General features: G+C 44.3%; 1 long non-coding RNA gene across 7 annotated transcripts in view; it reads left to right on the top strand.

Annotated features, from left to right (window-relative positions):
* The window catches only part of LOC126994631 (uncharacterized), a 47,332-nt gene that overhangs the window by 21,703 nt on the left and 11,516 nt on the right, over positions 1 to 14,113 (top strand). For 2 of the 7 annotated variants that reach the window (XR_007749359.1, XR_007749361.1), the window contains one exon: positions 3,261 to 3,314. The exons of 2 other annotated variants lie outside the window; for them this stretch is intronic. This is a non-coding gene — a long non-coding RNA (uncharacterized LOC126994631). Of the gene's footprint in view, positions 1 to 1,436; positions 1,547 to 3,260; positions 3,375 to 4,134; positions 4,232 to 6,578; positions 6,927 to 14,113 lie in introns of those variants that run through there. 3 more of the 7 variants (XR_007749356.1, XR_007749358.1, XR_007749360.1) reach the window with 3 other exon arrangements.

Genomic DNA, 14,113 nt, shown 5'->3' with positions numbered 1-14,113 from the left:
CACACACACACATTATAATGGTACAGTATAACTCATATCTAACACACACACACACACACACACACACACACACACACACACACACACACAGTATAATGCAACAGAAAAAAGCATCTCTAACACACACACACACACACACACACACACACACACACACACACACACAGTATAATGGTACAGTATAACTCATATCTAACACACACACACACACACACACACACAGTATAATGGTACAGTATAACTCATATCTAACACACACACACACACACACACACACACTATAATGGTACAGTATAACTCATATCTAACACACACACACACACACACACACACACAGTATAATGGTACAGTATAACTCATATCTAACACACACACACACACACACACACACACACACACACACAGTATAATGGTACAGTATAACTCATATCTAACACACACACACACACACACACACACAGTATAATGGTACAGTATAACTCATATCTAATACACACACACACACACACACACACACACACAGTATAATGGTACAGTATAACTCATATCTAACACACACACACACACACACACACACACACACACACACACACACAGTATAATGGTACGGATACCTTGCCATGAAGCAAGGCTTTGCCGTTTATTGCAAGCGGTTGTAATATTCATATCATATCATTTATATATGGATACCATTGTATGATATTCAAATTCATATATACTCAATATAACACATTCATGTCAGATAACATGTTTTTCATTGTATCCTTGCCCTAGCAAATACTACTACTAATCACATCATTCATAACACCCTATCACATCTCACACACACTCTATATATATATATATATATATATATATATATATATATATATATATATATATATATATATATATATATATATATATATATATATATATATATATATATATGTATATACATATATATATATATATATATATATATATATATATACATTTTCATTCATCTCATATAAGCATATTTTATTCATATCATATATTGATATGTATTGCATCTAGTATATTGATATCCATGTTTACTGTTTATATTCATATAATTATATCTTGTTATTCTTTTTTCACACACATTATGCCTAGCATATGTAAAGAACCACATCATGTTCATACTGTATTCATCAGTGATTAGTCACACCATATACATAATCATATCACAGTCACATTCCTCTCATAACGCATCATATTCATATATTCACATCACCAATATTCATATATAATAATACATGTGTAACACAGGCTATTTTATGAACTATATTATTGGCTGTTATGATGCCTGACAAACCCTCATCATTTAATACAGCCGTAATGGGTTTTGTACCTGCTGACTGTACTGACTGTCTCACTGTGCTGAACATGTTATCATGCAGCAGCTGCTTCACCCGTTTGTTTGTGGCACGCAGCGCACGCCTCCTCGTCTTGTGGGAAGGAAAACACCATCACTCTGGGTCCAGTTTTGAAGCTTCCCTCCCAGTAAGGCACACAGCACTTGTATGGCAGTATTGTTATCTGGGTAAGAGGCAGAAACAATGTTAACAAGTTTTTCACTGTTTTCAGAGTCAATAATGCACAAAACAGAGAGCGTGACCTCTCCTGACCACAGCTGACCCGACACTACCTGGCACTACTTGGACTACGTCACAGCCTCCTCCCCCCCCCCCCCCCGTGAAGAGGCCTCCCCCTCTAGATGGCCTTGGTTAATGGCAAAAAGATTTATTTCAAGTTTCTTTACAATAGTCTATCGATTTTAACTTATAATAATAATAATAATAATAATCAGTTTATTCAGGAAATTGCAGCCGTTAAGCTGAAAATGTACATATTAATATACAGTGCAACCCTAAAGAAAAATACAATATGAAAGGGGTGTGGGGGTTTGTGATTTACATTAACGGAGGGAAAGTAGTGATGATGCTTGAGGGGTGAAGAGGTGGAGGAGTGCGGTGTGGTAGAGCGATGAGGCGGGAAGGTAATCCTCCTCTGGAAGGCGAGTAGGTGTTAATCCGAGGTCATCCCCAGGTCACAATGCTGGGTCAGGTAGCAGCAGGTGGCCAGAGAGCAGGTAGAGGCGGTATCGGTGGTCACTCAGAAAGGGGCTTAGCGGTGGAGTGCTAATCCAACACAGGTGGCAAGACATGTGAAGACTCGCTGCTGTGCCTGGGAACAGACTGCACAGCCTCGGTGGTGAGCAGCCTGCTCATTGCCCCCACCTGGTGACAGGTCCTCCACTGCACTGCACCTGACCAGACTTCAACAGCAGGATGGGCGGGCCTGGGGAGACCTCGGGGAGTCGGCAGGGGCCTGATGGAAGGCCGCGGCGGCGACACACTCGGCGATCCCGATACCACACACGCACTCCACTCACTGTCTGTCAGACTGTCACCATGATTTCCCTTAGTCACAAAAAAATTAACTTGCTATGTAGTGATTCTGGAAGTAGGTTTCTTGATGAAAGGGGAGAGGGGGCTGGAGGGGAAGGGGAGAGGCCAACAGGCTGGCCCCGGGCTACTCCATGCGGAGCGCCATGACCCACGTCTGACCTCGGTCAGGGCTGGGCGTGACTCAGTCGTTGTCTTTCCCTGTAATCCCAAGCCATTCATAACACCATGCAGTCGTATTGTGACTATGTGTATATTCCACAAATAGATAACGTACGGAATAACAGTGAGACAGATTGCCATGTGCAGGTCATCGCTAGATCTGTCAACAATGGAGGTTTCCCCGGCCCAAGCCACAGAGCTCAAGTTAGAGTATAGTGACTTTATTTTGTTGTGATTTAACCGTGTAGCAGCGATGGGCCAAATTTGTGGCTTTACTGTGTAGCAGTGACAAGCCAAATTTGTGTCTTTACCGTGTAGCAGCGATGGGCCAAATTTGTGACTTTACCGTGTAGCAGTGATGGGCCAGATTTGTGACTTTACCGTGTAGCAGTGACGGGCCAAATTTGTGGCTTTACCGTGTAGCAGCGATGATCCAAATTTGTGACTTTACCGTGTAGCAGTGACGGGCCAAATTTGTGCCACGATATAAACCCCCCAAAAAGATGACACATAATCTGATCACAAATGCTTTGATATATATTATGAAATGGTTTGTGTGAGGGGTGATTTTTTCTCATTTTCTCGCTTAGAGGGACCATTAAGAAACATGATCCCCGCTGCTACCAGGTTAATTATTTTTTTTTGTGTGTGTGTGTATAGTGAGTGACCTGTTTGCTCCCCTTCCAGCACTGCCGACACATCCTGAAGGCCTACAACAGCACGCTTGGGGGCAGTGGACAGGTGTTCGCCATGCCCTGCTACACTATGCACATTGGGAACCTCAAGCTGTGCAAGCCTAAGGTATGCTACTGCTGCTGTTATTACTACGAATGTTAATGATTTTTATTTATTTATTTATTATTTATTTTTTTATGGGGTCTTCGTGGTGCACTGGTTCACACACTAGGCTCACAACCGAGAGAGCCCGGGTTCAATTCCCGAGTGGAGTGGAAAAATTTGGGCGGCTTTTCCAATACCCTACGTAGCCCCTGTCCACCCAGCAGTGTACCAGGTATTAATCGGGGGTTGTGTCCCGTCTCCTGGGGTCTGTTCCCTTCTCCTATAATTCCTTACCCTCCTGTCTCTCTCCGGCATATGACCACAGATGTTGTGTCCCGTCTCCTGGGGTCTGTTCCCTTCTCCTATAATTCCTTCCCCTTCTGTCTCTCTTCGGCATATGACCACAGATGTTGTGTCCCGTCTCCTGGGGTCTGTTCCCTTCTATAATTCCTTACCCTCCTGTCTCTCTTCGGCATATGACCACAGATGTTGTGTCCCGTGTCCTGGGGTCTGTTCCCTTCTCCTATAATTCCTTCCTTTCCTGTCTCTCTCCGGCATATGACCACAGATGTTGCGTTCACTAAACAAAACTCTCTCTCTCTCTCTCTCTCTCTCTCTCTCTCTCTCTCTCTCTCTCTCTCTCTCTCTCTCTCTCTCTCTCCTTATTGCCTTTGAGCTGCCTCCCTTTGCTGTAAAAATAAAAAATAGAAAGTTTTCACAATTTTGATATATTTTTTTCATTGCCTACTGATCATCCTTTTCTTCCCTGCGGCCCACAAAGTGTGAGTTACCCGAGGGTTTGGATTGACTTCAACCTGGGCACCTCCTCCATCCTCATCCTGTGCCAGGTGGAGAGCATGGCCCAGCCCTCCCACCCGGTGAGTCAGTCAGGTAGTTGCTAGGTGACTAGGGGCCGTATAGCTAAACATTCCGTCGCCAAAGTTCACATATTTGACAAGGCATTCGTTGGAGTTTTGAGCAGGATTAGTTTTACGGCCCTGGTGGTAGTTTGATTCTTCTTCTGGACCGTGAACCTAAGGAAACACTCATTGGAACCTGATTGACCCACTCTTTGACCTTTAGAAATAGCTGATATGAGAAGCCAAAATGTCTTATAAGACCGACCCAGGTCTCCCACTCTTGATGATCATATACTCTCTCCCAGTTGTTCATCCTTCTCATGTCTTCCTCCACACACTGTCTCCAGTAGGGATGTACCGATGTATTGGTATCGGTGGTATCGGCACATTTTAACCCGTCCACTGCGAATGGAACGAATTTGGCTTTCACTGGTAGCCTGATAACATATACTCCCATGTCTTTCTCTGCCTCTCTGGTGGATAGTGGAGTGTTTCCCATGTGGTATTGGTGTGCTGGATATCCCTTCACTGGTAGCCTGGTAACATATACTCCCATGTCTTTCTCTGCCTCTGTGGTGGATATTGGAGTGTTTCCCATGTGGTATTGGTGTGCTGGATATCCCTTCACTGGTAGCCTGGTAGCATACACTTCCAGGTCTTTCTCTGCCTCTGTGGTGGATAGTGGAGTGTTTCCCATGTGGTATTGGTGTGCTGGATATCCCTTCACTGGTAGCCTGATAACATATACTCCCATGTCTTTCTCTGCCTCTGTGGTGGATAGTGGAGTGTTTCCCATGTGGTATTGGTGTGCTGGATATCCCTTCACTGGTAGCCTGGTAACATATACTCCCATGTCTTTCTCTGCCTCTGTGGTGGATATTGGAGTGTTTCCCATGTGGTATTGGTGTGCTGGATATCCCTTCACTGGTAGCCTGGTAGCATACACTTCCAGGTCTTTCTCTGCCTCTGTGGTGGATAGTGGAGTGTTTCCCATGTGGTATTGGTGTGCTGGATATCCCTTCACTGGTAGCCTGGTAACATACACTCCCAGGTCTTTCTCTGCCTCTGTGGTGGATAGTGGAGTGTTTCCCATGTGGTATTGGTGTGCTGGATATCCCTTCACTGGTAGCCTGGTTACATATAGTCCCAGGTCTTTCTCTGCCTCTGTGGTGGATAGTGGAGTGTTTCCCATGTGGTATTGGTGTGCTGGATATCCCTTCACTGGTAGCCTGGTAACATATAGCCCCATGTCTTTCTCTGCCTCTGTGGTGGATAGTGGAGTGTTTCCCATGTGGTATTGGTGTGCTGGATATCCCTTCACTGGTAGCCTGGTAACATATAGTCCCATGTCTTTCTCTGCCTCTGTGGTGGATAGTGGAGTGTTTCCCATGTGGTATTGGTGTGCTGGATATCCCTTCACTGGTAGCCTGGTTACATATAGTCCCTGGTTTTTCTCTGCCTCTGTGGTGGATAGTGGAGTGTTTCCCATGTGGTATTGGTGTGCTGGATATCCTTTCACTGGTAGCCTGGTAACATACAGTCCCATGTCTTTCTCTGCCTCTGTGGTGGATAGTGGAGTGTTTCCCATGTGGTATTGGTGTGCTGGATATCCATTCACTGGTAGCCTGGTAACATACACTCCACGGTCTTTTTCTGCCTCTGTGGTGGATAGTGGAGTGTTTCCCATGTGGTATTGGTGTGCTGGATATCCCTTCACTGGTAGCCTGGTAACATACAGTCCCAGGTCTTTCTCTGCCTCTGTGGTGGATAGTGGAGTGTTTCCCATGTGGTATTGGTGTGCTGGATATCCTTTCACTGGTAGCCTGGTAACATACAGTCCCATGTCTTTCTCTGCCTCTGTGGTGGATAGTGGAGTGTTTCCCATGTGGTATTGGTGTGCTGGATATCCATTCACTGGTAGCCTGGTAACATACACTCCCAGGTCTTTCTCTGCCTCTGTGGTGGATAGTGGAGTGTTTCCCATGTGGTATTGGTGTGCTGGATATCCCCTCCCAAGCTGCAGGACTTTACAAATTTTCTTCATTGAATTGTAGCCACAGACACCCCACTCCTATAGGTTGGTGAGGTCTTCTGGTAGGAAATCCACAGTCGGGTTAATTTTCAAGGTGCAGGGTTAGGAAGGGACGACCCCAAGTGAGGCGAGTTTTGTGTGTAAAGTCCCGCCTAGGATTGTTAAGGGTTGCCAAGGGGGTTGTATGGTAACAGGGTTATCAAGGAGTGACTGAGGGGCCAGGCTTAGAGCTGTATTATTATTGTGTTGAATTTAGGCAACAGTCAAAAGAATGTATTGTTTTATAAGATATCAATATTTATACAGCTTATTAATCCCTCACTTAATATGCAGGTACTGCCAGAAGAAGACAAGGAGGAGGAGGAGGAAGAGGAATCATTTGGTGAGTGTTAATTTTGTTCTGTTGTTTCCTCCTCCTCTCTCAATCCTTTTCCTCTTCTCTGATTCATTTGCATTCTACAATTGTTCCTTCTCTCTCTATTCTGCTAAAGTCTTCTTCTTCCATTCCAAGGTCATGCTCCAACTCCTGCTGTCCCCTCAGAGTATTCATTTCCCTCAGGTCATCTCATGAGGGACATTAAGTGACGGCCACACACTTTTCCACAAATGTTTACACTTCTGAGGTGATAGGAGGGGACATTCCAAGGGGTTGATTTTCAGCATTTATAGTCACTGTAGAGTTTTGAGATTTTCGGAGGATCATGAACAAGAATCTAACTCCTTACGCACCAAAAATTAGCTTCATAAACCTTTGCAGTCATTCTTAATGTTTGCCTCAAATTTTGTGTGTTGTGTGGCCTGGCCTGACATCTGGCCCTGGGGCGAGACATTAGGGTGAAGCCTATCAGGATCAATCTTGCAGCTTGCTTCTGAAATTTGAGGAAAGGAGCTTTCTCTGAAGGAGTATCTCCACATGTCACACCTGCATTGCTTTGACACCTGCATGTTTTAGCTCATCGTGGGAGGAATTAGTGTTCGTGTATGTGTTGGTGACATGTCTTGGAAAATCTCATTTGTAGATTGTCTCCTTTGTGTGTCCATGGATACAGTGTCATTACCTGACCATGCATACTTGAACAAAAGATCAGTTTGGTCAGTAATTCCTACTGACGATATATCCTACAGGCCATCCATGAGTGGGAACAGATTTGTGCAGTAGACGGGTCGGTGGTACACGAGAAGTATTAATAATCTTGGGCAACAACAACAGCTTCAGGAGTGCTCACACTTTTGACAAGTTCAGTAGCTGTCTTGACGACCAGTGTGTCACCTCGTGCAGTGTCAGCTGTGTCTTGATAAATGCCAAGAAATTGTTCCCTATCACACAGTCAGTTCTGGTGGGACTCCCAAATTATGAGATATTGTTCTGCCTGCCATTGTACGCATGTGTTCATGATCTTTGGGTCCCTTCCATCACACACTAGTACTGCACCATCAATGAACCTTCCCTGAACATAGCTATCAGCTGTGGCCTTGATGCTTCCTCCATTTCACTGGTGAAGTAACCATCCCCCATCCTGTTTTCCATGTCCAGGCCAAGAGCATCCTGCCAAATTCAATGCTTCCAATAAAGAAGAGTCATCTATTTGTATTAACAAGACTCTCCTAGCCCTTCCAATGTAAGCTTTGAAGTTTCCCTGCATCCTCTTCACATCTCTCATCTGTCATCACCTAGCAATCCAGCTTGTGCACGACCTCAAACAGATACAGATTGTTCGGCCAAGGATCGGCAACTTTATGCAGACTGTTACCCTTGAGACCTCATCTCAGAATGAACTATCATACGTTGAAACACCTTATTTACAACATGTGTTCCTCATCTTTACTAATCAAGACTTGTGTTTTTGGGTTTTGCTTTATTAAACATAGAAAGCTCAATGACCTTTGATCTCTTCCAAACCACTTATTCACTCTTTTTTTAAGCAGCCATGGGAACTCAAACAGGGTCATTATTTTTTGCATGAAATATTATATTCTCCTGAGATAAGATAACTTCTTAACAAATTCTGGCGTGTTGAATATTTTGACCTCAATTTCAGAGGTAATATATTGTTTTTTTGTAAGTGGTTACATTTCAAATCTTTCTGTGACACCATTCTGTTCATTTTGACACTACCAAGATCAGCCATTTATGACGTTTCATTTGCGAGATAGAAATTTGGACCTTTTAACAAAAGGTCGTTGACCTTTGACCCCTGTAGAGAAAATTCCCCAACCTCTACATGCCCTATCTTCTTTTTAGTAAATGTTGATCCCCTTGGCTATTGAAATCAGTTGAAAAATGATTTCATCAAATTTTTTCCCAGATTTAGTGGATATTTTTCTAATTTTGGGTTACTAGTGACGTATTTTGCAATCCAGGATCCCTGTGTCGCTGCCCGCCGTGCATAGCGGGAGTCATTAAAAATCCTGCCCGGTGGTTTCCAGGAAGGGTTCTCACATAGCCTCTTCTATGGAAGAGTAGCAGCAGCCACGGCCCTGTTATAACTGATGTGTGGCTGCTCCTCGGCTGGCTGGAGGAGAAGGCGACACTCTAGAGCCGGGAGTGGGTCGGTTCGATTGACGAGTTGCTGCCACCGGCCTCGGTAGCTCGCATATGTCCATTACCGAGCGATGGCTGTCTGGCCGTAGTATGCGCAAGGATTCCACCTCCCACTAAGTCTCCTGATTGGCCTGTAGCTGAAGTTGCAGTCTTTGCGGACAAAGCCGACTCGGCTTTCTTCATTACAGCCGTGTAACTCTTTGCAGTCTCGTCATTTTCCATCCACTTCTCTTTGATTATGTGCAGCCTCGCTTCTCTGTCTCGAATGCCGTCCAGCCTAACTGTCGTAGCCGTGTCATGAAGTCGCTCGGCCCCTCTCCAAATTGTTGTTCCTCGAAGTGCAGGATCCTGATTTCGATAGCGTCAGCGGTCGATGACGGGCGGTCCAGTGTGTTGGCCCCCATTCTGCGTTCAGCTGCACTCGTTGCTCTGCGTATGCAGCCGTCTGTCCCCGCAGCTGACGTAGTGACAGCCCGGTAGTCCGGCTTATCCCACACTTTCACCCCTCGCAAGACGTTGGCATCCCTGGTGTAGTGAAACGCCCGGAATGCTGCCGGGGAAGTCGTCGCCGAAGGTTAGCGTCAGGGGCACCTCTTGCGGGCGGAGTGTGGGCGCAGAGTCCGTCATTACGTAGCTTCCCGCTGCCACCAGTCAGGGTCCAGCAAAACAGCGTCTCAAAGAAGTGCTTTACACCCAGGTATGGAGGCCGACTGCCAACTTGATCAAGCATCTCTAATCTCAATGGAATGGAATGGAGTTACAAACCCAACAACCAACACATAACATAATATACAATAATTAACCCTCACTGATCATTCAATAGGCTGTGATGCAACTGTCTGGAAGATTCTGTTTCCTCCATCAAAGCAGTTAGGGTGTGGAATGACTAGTGCCATATTATAAGGATAAATAGCATTATTGTATGTCCAAAAATGTCTGAAAAACTAACATTACTATCATTATATCATGAACCTGATTTCATTACAAACTGTTGTAAAGAATGTTGGCTGCCTCCACAGGACAAGGGCAGGACCATGTATCGTGATATGGATTGTGTTCAGTGCTTGATTGGCTCCCTCGCAGACACTCATGTGGGAGCACATCTTGCATGCTGGAGTGTTTCTTTGTTATATGCCGTAGATTACCCAGACGCATACGCAACTTGAAACATGGTGTCATCCCTAGGCTCAAGAATTTCTTTTGTAGCCACATTAGGATTCCTATTACTAATTGTTTGAGAAGGTTTCGTGTCTTAACCGCCCCGTTGTTTTTCTCCTTTCTTACCCTCTTCAACTGAATGAGAGCATGCTTACCCCCCAGCAGATCATTCATACATAGAAATTACCCTTAGTACTAACTTGAAAAATGGCAGATAGACATTTAACCCGGTAGCAGCAGGGATCATGTTTCTTAATGGTCCCTCTAAGTGAGAAAAATGAGAAAAAATCACCCCTCACACAAACCATTTCATAATTTATATCAAAGCATTTGTGATCAGATTATGTATCATCTATTTTGGGGGGTTATATCATGGCACAAATTTGGCCCGTCGCTGCTACACGGTAAAGCCACAAATTTGGCCCGTCACTGCTACACAGTAAAGCCACAAATTTGGCCCGTCACTGCTACACAGTAAAGCCACAAATTTGGCCCGTCACTGCTACACGGTAAAGCCACAAATTTGGCCCGTCGCTGCTACACAGTAAAGCCACAAATTTGGCCCGTCACTGCTACACGGTAAAGCCACAAATTTGGCCCGTCACTGCTACACAGTAAAGCCACAAATTTGGCCCGTCACTGCTACACGGTAAAGCCACAAATTTGGCCCGTCGCTGCTAATGGGTATAGCTCCTATAAGGAAGAAAATTCTCCTTTTAGAACCAACCTATGGCAACATGAGCAGCATACTTAATTAAACATCCAAGATAGTTTCTCCTCTCATAGAACAATTATCTTTCTTTCATGACCATATTATATTAGTAATTGTACTAGTAAACGTAACATTTGTAGGCTACATAACAGCAACTGTATTTTGTAATATTAACCGCTACATTACACTAGAAAATCCAGCTATTGAAGTAGTAATTTGAACATCTCTCCCCGCTTTCATTCTGATTTATATTGGTCTTCCTTCCCTCCGATATCTTCTCCATGAAGTCAACAACCCTTCAGTAACTCTTAAGACAGTCGGACATCAATGAAGATATAAATACTCAGATTTTTTTACAGGCAGAGTTTGATTGCTACATAGTTCCGTTTAACGAATTAGAAGCCTCAGGATTTTGTCTGTTAGATGTAGATAACCGGACTGTACTCCCAATAAATACCCAAATTCGGGCAGGGGCTTCGTGGTGCAGTGGTTAGCACACTCGGCTCTCAACCGAGAGAGCCTGGGTTTGACTCTCGGGCGGAGTGGAAAAATTTGGCCTGCTTTTCCGATACCCTACGCCCCTGTCCACCCAGCAGTGTACCAGGTATTAATCGGGGGTTGTGTCCCGTCTCCTGGGATCTGTTCCCTTCTCCTATAATTCCTTCCCCTCCTGTCTCTCTCCGGCATATGACCACAGATGTTGCACTGCCCACTTAACAAATCTTTCCAAAACTCTGTTCGTAATTACTGCAGCCAAAGTCACTCATTTAGGGTAGGCGGTGGCCGAATTGGTAGAGTACTGGGCTCACATTCACCGCGTGATGGACGACGCGGGTTCGAATCCCCACGCTACCACTCGGATTTTTCAGTCACCGCCGAGTGGCTTAAAACTACCCACATGCTGTCCTGAAGACCACCCATCAACCCGGACTCTAGAGGAAGCCGTCCAAGCGAATCAAGAACGAATTCCGGGGGGCAGCATGAGCCAATGCAAGATGGCGCCACTATAAACACTCGCCTGCGCCAGAACGGGCTGGGCCGACCATCAGGCCCCACCTGGAAGAAGCCTTGGGCCGACCATCAGGCCCCACCTGGAAGAAGCCTTGGGCCGACCATCAGGCCCCACCTGGAAGAAGCCTTGGGCCGACCATCAGGCCCCACCTTGAGGAAGCGGGCCGACCATCAGGACCCACCAGGAAGATGCCTACCGGCGCAACAGGCAGCGACGTAAAAAAAAAAAAAAGAAAAAAAAAATTCCTGAACCGTCCCATCTCTAGGTATTAAAGCAGATGCAATTCCAGGCCGACTTAATCAATCAAGATTTTAACCGGCCTGGACTATTCTACAGGCAGTGTTCAGAAATTTGTGGAGCAAATCACAGATCTATTGTTATTGAAAGAACTTGTATTAACTCATTCTTAAACTGAATTTCTTTATCAATTGAAACCTCCCCCCTAAACCTTTTAACTTAATTATTGAGGTGATCCTATTCTTTTTTATGAATTCCTTAATTATGCCCCAAAAAATTTATTTATGTTTTCTTTTTCTCCTAAGATTCCTCTTAGTCTTTATATTTAATATGAAACCTTTTTCTAAAATTAGCTTTTTGCCCCACAACAGAAAAACTTCAATCTTGAAAATTATAATTAATCTATTCTCCATCTTTGAACCTTCTCCAAGAATCTTCAACTTGTCAGTAAAGTGAATATCCACTATCTTGATGGTGTTGCTGCCTCACTGGGCTTCTCCTCGCTGATCCTTGTCAGGGAGAAAAATGATTTGAACTCTTCATAAAGAATTGAAAGCTCCTTTACAGCCTTCCCATAATGGCTCCACTGTGTTATTTGTTGCTTTGCTCAGACTAATTGTCTTTAATATTTTTAGGACTTTGTGTTTAGTAGGTCTGGGCACATAATGACACACCACTATCTCTCCGGAACTTTAGCAGTAACGCGTCTGGTGGTCACCTACTTCTAACTTTGTTAGGAAGTACTGCAACGTCTCCCTCTATTTAATCCTTTTATTTGCTCAAGTACTCCTTATAAATTTAGACTCTGTCGTTGCTATTATTCAGTCCTATTTGCAGTTTTAAGAACTCTTTATACTAGAGAAATTAACTGGTGCCATCATCCCATGGTTTTCAGCCCCATCACCTAGTAGCCATGACTGGCAGAGGTGGGCGCGGTACTGAAAAATCAGTAGTGCGGTACTGTGGTAGTGCGGTACTTTTTCCGGAGTAGTGCGGTCCCATTTTTTTCTTTCCCAGTGCGGTACGCAGTGTGCGGTACTGTGGTAGTCAAAATAAAAAAATACTTGAGTGGCTATCCTGGCTATCCAAACAAAGGAAACATGCTTAAAATAAAGATCAAGGGCTATCCTGGCTATCCAAACAAAGGAAACATGCTTAAAATAAAGATCAAGTGGCTATCCTGGCTATCCAAACAAAGGAAACATGCTTAAAATAAAGATCAAGGGCTATCCTGGCTACCCAAACAAAGGAAACATGCTTAAAATAAAGATCAAGGGCTATCCTGGCTATCCAAACAAAGGAAACATGCTTAAAATAAAGATCAAGTGGCTACCCTGGCTACCCAAACAAAGGAAACATGCTTAAAATAAAGATCAAGGGCTATCCTGGCTACCCAAACAAAGGAAACATGCTTAAAATAAAGATCAAGGGCTATCCTGGCTATCCAAACAAAGGAAACATGCTTAAAATAAAGAATGAAACATCTGCCTGCACCACGGACGCCTTGAAATGTCCGGCACCGCGCGGGTTAGAGAAGACTGGCAGTGAGGTAGTTTAGTCTGTCTATTTAGTATTTAATTTTGAACAATAACTGAACAGTCAGAATGATTGAATCACTGCTTCTGATGACTGACTGAGTCCGATTCACTGCAAAACAAACCCTTTTCTGTGAGTTGCCGCGCTGCAAATGTCGTCTTTGATAGTTTTGAAAGTACTGCAGGATTTTTTAGTGTGGTCCGCGGTAGTGCATTAGTTTTAGAAATCTTGCGGTAGTGCTGTTGTGCGGTACTTCTTTTGTGGTACTGCCGCACTGAGTACCGCACTTGCCCACCTCTGCTTACCGGCTCTGTTATGCCACCAGCTTAGTGACATGATTTCACCAGCATCATATAAATCTCCTTATCATGAGATTTGTTGTTGGCACTTTACTAATGGCCAGATATTGAAGGCACTCATCAAGGATCTTGTGCCAAAGGTCTCCGTTGAGGTATAATTTGTTGTTGGCACTTTACTAATGGCCAGATATTGAAGGCACTCATCAAGGATCTTGTGCCAAAGGTCTCCGTTGAGGTATAATTTGTTGTTGCCACTTTACTAATGGCCAGATATTGAAGGCACTCATTGAGGATCTCACGCTTGTACCGTTATAAAAGCTCTCTGTTGAGGTGTAATCTTATTTATTGTGTCAGAAGTTTTCTTATCTTACT

Source organism: Eriocheir sinensis, unplaced genomic scaffold (assembly GCF_024679095.1).
Source record: "Eriocheir sinensis breed Jianghai 21 unplaced genomic scaffold, ASM2467909v1 Scaffold839, whole genome shotgun sequence".
NCBI lineage: Eukaryota > Metazoa > Arthropoda > Malacostraca > Decapoda > Varunidae > Eriocheir > Eriocheir sinensis.
The sequence above is the reverse complement of the archived record's forward strand: the minus strand, read 5'-3'. Positions and strand labels throughout refer to the sequence as shown.